Consider the following 8,793-nt stretch of genomic DNA (forward strand, 5'->3'; position numbering starts at 1 on the left):
GGACAGGACATAAATTACATGAAATTACATCTAGAAAACGATCCACCTATTTTTTGTATACATAAAACGCACACACAAAACATAAATTATTCACATATAGGTTAATAAGTGATAAAATAAATTATGGTAGTATCTCTTTAAAGGTCTCTACAAGTTATTTAAAAATGAACTCAAAGCTAGAAATTATGCTATAAAAAAAAATAGTATATTCATTAGTCTGATCCCTTCTGCTTTCAGTGCCACCGATTTGGTCCTATAGGTGTAAGATATGGTCATAGAAAAGGTCTTATGGTTTGGGTTATAATTTCATGAATTGAGTGAACTATATCAGATTAGTAGAGTCATTGATATAGCAGATAAAAAAGGTTTTCTAATTAATATTCTTGGGGTCAATTGTTGTAGAGTAGTGATGAGCGGTAGGGGCAATATTTGAATTCGCAATATTTTGTGAATATTTGGGCGAATATTCATCATAAATTTGAGAATTCGAGAATTCACGATTTTATTCTTGATTGCGAAAATCGGCAATGTAAAATGCGTGTATTGCACATGCAATACAAGTGTGGGTAACTGTTGCTACATTTTTCAAGCTGCTAGAAGTTTCCTGAGACTGGAGAAAATGGTGGCACTTCAGAACATTATCTTGAAACAAAAGCCATTGAAAAGCAATTGCAATTGCTTAACGCATTTAGTTGTAGCAAAACCTATCACACTACCTAACACCCTGCACTGGAACCTATCAGCTACACTATATCAGGATATAACCTACACTGACTATCTCCCACAAACTATCTGTTTTTTTTTGTTTTTGTTTTTTGTTTTATTAACCCAAAGGGCATGACCAGGTTTTCTTTATTTTCTTTTTTTTTATTATTACAAAATTAGGAACAACAGGATACATACATTCCCACCAGCCACCCACTTCCCTCCCCTCAGAACGCCACCATAACCGGGGGAAATAAATAAATAAATAAAATAAAAATGCACATAAGAATTTTCAGTTATTCTTTCACCCATTCCATGCTGCCCAAATCCTGAGCCATTTATCATATGAACATGCTTGTACAGAATGACCTCATAATCTCTGATTTTGTTGACTAAATTCAGCCACTGGTTCACATGAGGAGGAGTAGGTGCAAACCAAGACCTAGAGATCAGGAGACGGGCCACAAACAACACCCTAATCAAAAGGCACTGCTCTGGCTTCTGGCCATTTAGAACGGAGAGATCCCCAAGGATCCATAGCTGAGGCTGGCGAGGAAGCTCCAGCTGCAGTCGCCGCACAAGAAACTTTTGTATTGCTCCCCAATAACCATCTAAAAGGGGGCAATCCCAAAACAGATGCAAATAATCTGAATCCGGGCTCCCGCAACACGTACAGTTGGAGCTATCTCGTAATCCAGGACTCTGAAGCCACAGCGGCGTTACATATATCCTGTGCATTATATTAAACTGAACAACTATGTGATTAAAACTTAAAGAAACCAAACCCATGTTCCTCAACACACTCTCCCAAGCCTCAAAAGATGGGTTAGGATAAGTGAATCTCCAGGACTTGGACTGATTAAGTGTTTACAACAATAAGCTATATTAGCCTTAACAGAATTCTTTTTCCTTATTAGGCTGTGCAGAAAACTAGACGTGTCTATACTTAATAGTGTTCTATCCACAGTGCTACAAAGTGCCCATCGTAACTGAAGATATCTAAACCAAACTATTTTGGTTTTCCTTCTGCACGATCTCCTCAAGAGAGAGGATCCGACCATCACCAACTACTTGCGCTATGTAGTAAATATTCTTGGACCTCCAGTACTGCTGGCAATCAAGATCCCCCAGCACTGGAAGTCTTTTGCCATAGTGGAGTACAAACCAATGAGGATTTGATAGATAGCCAGCTCCTGACCAATTTCCAGGCCCTGGTAACAAGCTTAACAAAGCTTCCAAACTCCTGCCTCCGACTCATTAGACATCCTGACTCTAATAAAGTAAAGAAATCAAGAAAACCAAATTGATCCACTAATTTTTTACATAGGGGGCTGACCATAGCTGAGACGCAATAAAGTATCCCCTGAAACTCGTAAGGTTCAAACCCCCCCAGCGGCATTGAAAAAGAATCCAGTTTCAGCCTTACCCGCTTTCTTCCCCATAGCAAATCATTGATCATCTTCTCTATTAATTTAAAGAATTTATCCTCTATCCAAACCGGGGAGTTCGGAGAACATAAAGCAGTTGGGGAAGAACTATCATTTTCACCAAGGAGACCCTATCTCCTCTCGAGAGAGAGAGTAAACCGATGCCATATTTTAATTTTGGATCTAATCTTCATAATGGCCGGAAGTAAATTAAGCTGAACATAGTCCTGAACAATAACAGAAACATTTATCCCCAAGTACTTCATGGAGTCCTCGACCCCCAGATCCAGAGGTAAATTCTCCACTAACAATTGTGTCTAATCTATGGGGAGGAGGGTAGTTTTGGACCAATTTACCTCCAGGCCCGAGAACCTGGAGTACACTTCTACAATCTCCATAACTTTTGGCAGGGTAGTATTGGTCTGTTGCAAAAAAAACTAAATTATCGTCTGCATACAAAGAGATCCGATCATGATCTCCCGCAATCCCAAATCCAAGAACCCCCGGGTCCTGTCTGATCTTTATGGCCAGAGGCTCAATATAAATGTTTGGCCAGAGGGGATTTGTAGAGCAAACGAACCATGGCTATAAACCTTGGGCCGAATCCCATTTTTCCCATCACCTTCCAGAGGAAGCCCCACTCAACCCTGTCAAAGGCCTTTGTGGCGTCTAATGACAGGATCGAGCGGGCGGTTCCCCCGGAAGATTGGATGTTAGCAAACAAACAATGTATATTATAATGGGTACCCCTCCCAGGCATAAACCCATTTTGGTCTGGGTGAATTAGTGATGTAATCACCTTGGAGAGTCTATTAGCCAGGACCTTGGAGAGCAGCTTAATATCAGTATTAAGTAAAGAAATAGGTCTATAAGCACCCATCTCCAAAATATCCTTGTCTTTTTTTGGGATTAAAACTATCAGTGCCTCATACATGGAGGTTGGGAGGCCTTCTCCCTGCAACCCCTTTATAAATACTTCTAAGAGATATGGGAGGACTTTATCCCCATATTTCCTATAAAATTCGTACGGGAGGCCATCCAGCCCCGGGGACGAACTACCCGATATTGACCCAAGGGCCAAGGGCCAATTGGAGACTGTTATCTCCCTCTCCAGCGAGGCCCTCTGGCCCTCTGAGAGGACCGGAAAAGGAAGATCATTCAGATAAGCGTCCACGAGGCTGTGTGGCACAAGAGGAGCCGCCCTGTAGACTGCTGTAAAGTATTCTCGGAAAGTCTCAGCTATGCCCTCCAAATCTCGTACAATCCTACCATCAGGTCCGCGAATACAAGTTATTTCCTTCCTCCTGTTCTCTTGTTGCTTAACTATCCTAGCTAAGAGCCGGCCTGGTCGTCCTGACTCCGAAAAGTATTTCTGTCCCTTAAAAAACAGACTATGATGAGCCCTATCCAAGAGAAAAGTTTTAAGTTCCTGACTGGCTTTCTGCATTTTTTCTCTATTTTGTTCCGTCTTTTGAATAATGAACTGCTCCGTAGTACTGGCCACTAAGTTAATTAGTTCCTTCTCTCTTCTCTTGAATGATCCTCTTAGTGCAGAGATATTACTAATAAGCAACCCCCTCATATAGGCCTTCAGAGTATCCCATACACAGCCAATGCCAGCTGAGGGGTAGTTAATCTGCCAAAAAGAGGTTGTCTGTTTTTTAATAGACTGATCGTTGTCCATTATGGGCAACCAATATGGGTTCAACCTAAATAGCAAGTCTGGTTTGACCTGACCCTACCAGAATTTCTATTGAGAGGGGAGAGTGATCTGAAAGAGTTCTCATCCTGTATTTAACTGATTTAATATTTCTAATGTTGTCTCTATTGGTCAGTACCAGGTCAATCCTGGACATTGACCTCCCTCCATTACTGACACATGAGAAGGCACTCTTTCCCCTCCCCAAATACTCCCACACATCCACAAAGCCCGCTTCCCAGCATAAACGTGACAACAGCGTCTCACTCCCACTGATTGTGGTGCTGGGATCCGCAGTTAGCCTGTCTCTACTGGGATCCATCACATTATTGAAGTCGCCTGTCAGGACCACCCGACAGTCCGGCCACCGTTCCACAAAGGACAACAGGCAATTGAGGGGGTGCAAGGAGAATGGGGAGGTATATAAAAAAATGCAAGGATATATGGCTGAACCCCAAGTCTACCATAGAGAAAAACAAATCTTCCCTGATCATCTATCCAGGAGTTGGTCAGGGCGAAATCCAGTGCTTGGTGTATCAAGATTGATACCCATCTCGAGTAGCTGTTAAATTTTGAATGATAGATCTGTGCTGCCCAACCCCCCCCCCCCCCCAAATGGGGGGTAGCTGTCCCTGAGAAATGGGTTTCAACCAAGAAGACTATTGCGGGGAGATAGCTCCGAATTGCATCCGTCACTGCCTGTCTTTTAGCTCTCTCTCCAAGGCCCCTGACGTTCCAAGATAAAATCTTAACCATCACTCAACCAGAGAAAAAAAAAAAAAACACCCCGGGCAGGCAGCGTACCCCAATATTCCTCCCCCCTCCCTCCCCAAACCCCATGACCCTCTTGCTCCATCACTACCTGTGACAGACCCCCTAACTAGGACCATCCCTCCCCCACTCTCTCAGCCGATCCTCCAAAAATAGTGAAAAACAATTATTAAACATTTTTCCGGTCTAACCAATCCGTAGCCGCATCTGGAGTATCAAAAAAAAGAACACTATCATCAAACACAATCCTTAATTTAGCTGGGTATAAAAAAGAGTACTTAATATCCTTGGACTGAAGACGTTTCTTAACGTCCAAAAAGGTGCGTCTCTTATCTTGTGCTTCCTTTGAAAAATCCGGAAAGAAAGAGAGTTTGCATCCATTATACACAATCGGGGGGGGGGGGGGGGGGGGGGGAATCTCGTGCTCGCCTCAAAATCATATCTCTATCGGAAGCGGCCAAGATCTTAATTAACACTGTCCTTGGCGGCCGCCCCGGAATGGGTTTATCCCCAGGGATTCGATGGGCCCTTTCAATTAAAAATAAAGCTGAAAAATGTTCCTTCCCAAAGTTATCAAAAATAATGGATTGTGTTATTTCTGCTAGATTTTTATCATCCACATCCTCTGTCAGTCTGATAATTCGTACATTAGATCTTCTTTACCGATCATCCAAATCGACCGTTTTTCCCCCCAGATAGTTATAATCTATTTTTAAGGTAGAGTTCTCTTCTTTTAATGTTTTGGCTTCTTGCTCCAATTTAATCACTGTGTTTTCTAGTTCTTTAATTCTGTCCTGAATCTTTGTCAAATCGTCCTTAATAATAAGAACATCTGTCTGTATTGACCCCAATTGCACCGCCATACTGTGTATCGCCTTTCCGTTATTTTTTACAGCTGATAAAATTTCCTCTAGTGGAGAGGAGTTATCCGTAAACATCTCCCCTTCTCCAATATGGGGGTCCCCCTCGAGTGCTTCCTCGGGTCTATGTTCTAGAATATTCTTTCTAGTGGTGATATTCCGGCTTCACTTTTAACCCCGACCTGGTGCTTAAATTTGGGGATCTCCGAAATTGGTCAATTCTGGAAGACTCTACTTGTTTCTGCGTGGCTTTACCGCCAATCAGGTCTGTTGAACGTCTATTCTGTTTAGGGGCCATTTTTTTCTTTCTCTTTTTTCTATTTTCTTTTCCTTTCTTTTTTCCTTTCTTTCCCCCTTCTTTTTCCCCTTTTTCCCTTTTTCTTTTTTTCTTCTTCTTGTAATTAGTTGGGGGGGGCAAGGAGAGCCAGAAGTCACAAAGAAAAACACAATGCTCACGGGGGGGGGGGGGGAGTGGGGGGGGAAGGGGCAGTCAGGTTAGATCTCACCCAACCAAGATGTTCGCAGTCCAGTCCGGATCCTAGTATCAATCCAGGAAGGCTATGGAAACAAGCCGCCGGTCCTTCACAACCCATCCGAACAGAGCTGAGCAGGAAAGTGGAACACCGAAAACAGTCAGGGAGCCCAGAGGCCCTCACAGATCCAACACATACGCAGGAAAACAGACCTTCCAATCCCGCCAGGAATCACAGAAGGGACGCAGCAAACGGATCGGACAACACCAGGTGCAACTTAGGTACTAGTCTGAAGGGGAAAGAACGTTCAGGACGTCAGCTCCTACACCCCATGCAGCAAACGAGATTTCCGATGTCGACAAGTGATTCGCCACAGGGGAGGGTCGGCACGGGGTCAAGCAGATTCAGGCTCTCGGCACCATCATACAGGCACTCGCTCCTTGTCAGCGGAGGTGGATCGGAGACCGCTCGGCGTTGAGGGAGGAGGGAGAGCGCGACGGTGCACCCTCACGTCATCACGTCCTCCACCCCCAACTATCTGTATTATATATAAGCTAACTAACTAACTAACTATCTAATGTACTGAGTTTGACACACCAAAGCATAGACCACAGCAATGACACTGCTCTCTCTCTCTCATAAATGCACAAAAATGCAGAAAATGGCTGCTGGGGAGGTTCTTATATAGTAAAGGGGTAGGCAACTTTCCTATTGGTTGCTAGGGATGTTGCTAAGCTCTGACAAAGATATTGCAGCCTTCTTATTGGCCCACAAGCAAGAAGCAGGGAGGGATTATCTGTTCAAGTAAAAAAAAAAAAAATCTAGAATATTCACAAATACGAATATAATACACTATAGAAAAGTGAAGCCACCATTAAGATGCGGCGACTGGGATAAGAGAATCCTCCAATGTGAGGCGAGATGGATTTTCTATCTGAAGACGGTATATCCCAAGGGTCTCAATGAACAACAGAGCTTTACATGCTTCATTTGAATGACCAATGATCATGATGGCACGACTGCCGTAGTACTATAAAGATCTGGTTTACAAACGGTGGCGCGTCGTCTGTACGACCACTAATGATGATATAACTGGTAATGATTTAATCTGTGTAGGAACACATTCCTCATTCCTCCTATCTGTACCCCACGATTAACCTTATACGGGCATAGGTATGGATGTGAAACCTGCCTAAGAAATCCATATCTGAATGACTGTATTAAATGAAGCTTCCGTCCGGCATCTGAGACGGTTCACCAGCGTGTAGTGTCTGCGCGTCATCCGGTTGCTGGGCGACACTCAGATACAGATGCATGTAACTTTCGGCAGCACGAGGGATCATGTGACGCCAACTTCCGGTGATGTGGAGTGCATGGGAACGGCATGCGTTCCATATGCGTTCCACCGTGAGAAGGCAGAGCAAGAGGGTGGTAACAGCTGGAGGCGCTGGTTTTAAAAGGCGACGCAGCGGTACATGCTGTGTCTCCGCACTGCTGGCATCTTGCGGTGAGGCGAGGGTATCGTTGGGGACACTTTCCCATACCCTGGTAGGGACGTGTACCACTGACTGTCCATACTGCCTCGTACCTAGAAGGAAAGAAACTTTCTCCTGAAGTAGTAAGTAGAGAATACATACCTAACAATGTTACTTGAATGTACATTAGACTAAGCACATTTAGTGACCGCGTTTTTTTTTTTGCGTGTCTTTTTCTGTGTTTTTGTAGAAACCTTCTGACTTGAATAAGCCCCTGACGAGTTCCAATTCTAATGGAACGAAACATGGCATGTAGGGCTATACAGTAAGGGATTTACAGGGAATAGGCCCCATTTAGGGACAGGTTCAGTATGGGGTCGCCCCTGTCGGGGCAGGTGGTCTGTGTCATTGAGGCAGGTCTATGAGGATAGCCCCTAACCATCCATATAGGGAGGGCTCTAGACCAGGGCATTATAGGAGTGTCCAGTTTGCCATACGCACAGAAGCATTTGGTCACCAGTGCCCATCATTACAACGGGGCACTGACGCCATCCACCGTCTATCTGATCGTGTGTCTACAGGACGGGGTAAGATCAAACCATTACTATCTTACCGCGGCCCTAGACGGTGGCAATATATGTGTTTATATGTATGTATGTTATTTTGTCTTTCGTCCCACTGCAACCACCTATGCTTTTAGTGAATCTATAGTAAAAGTTATATTTTATATATACTCAGTCCACATGTGGTAAATAAGTTAATTAGAGGTGTGACATATTTCTGCACATATATACCTGGTGCATAGAGATACTTTTTTTGTATATAAGTTATAATACATTATATTCTAAATATTCGCGAATTCTCAAAGTGGCGATATTCGTGATTAAAATTCACTATACGAATATTCGCGCCCAACACTATTATAGAGAAGCCTTCTGTATTGCTAATCAGGATGTCTAGAGTAGTGTTTACAGTAACTTACAATTCTAAGACATCCTGAGGGCAGAAGGACTCTCCCATTCAAATACAAATACTAGATTGGATAACAACTGGTCGTAATGTCTCTAGTCAGTGTGATCTCATCACAATATGCCAATGATGAGAGAATGGAGTTGTCATAATATCTAAGTTGTGGGAAAATGTGACACCTAGAGATTAGTGAATTTCAAAAAAAAAATCGATTTGGTCGGTTTGCCGAATTTTCCAAAAAGATGCGATTCGATCCAAATTTATTTGTGGCGAATTGCGTTAAAAAACAGCTATTTCCTGGGTGCAGAGAGCCTGTATAGTGGTATAGAACACTGTGCCTTGTAGAAACACACATAGGGAGTCTGCTGTGGTAGTGAAACAATACTGTGAGTCAGTATGACACGCAGATGACAG

The 8,793-nt window shown here is 43.3% G+C and overlaps 1 long non-coding RNA gene across 1 annotated transcript; it reads left to right on the forward strand.

The window, feature by feature from the left end:
* Nucleotides 1-328: 328 nt before the first annotated feature.
* Nucleotides 329-8,448, forward strand: LOC121000033. The gene is made up of 3 exons (XR_005778730.1): nucleotides 329-398; nucleotides 4,394-4,395; nucleotides 8,362-8,448. It is a non-coding gene; the product is annotated as an uncharacterized LOC121000033 (long non-coding RNA).
* The last annotated feature ends 345 nt before the right edge of the window (nucleotides 8,449-8,793 follow it).

This window comes from Bufo bufo, chromosome 4 (genome assembly GCF_905171765.1).
Source record: "Bufo bufo chromosome 4, aBufBuf1.1, whole genome shotgun sequence".
Lineage (NCBI taxonomy): Eukaryota > Metazoa > Chordata > Amphibia > Anura > Bufonidae > Bufo > Bufo bufo.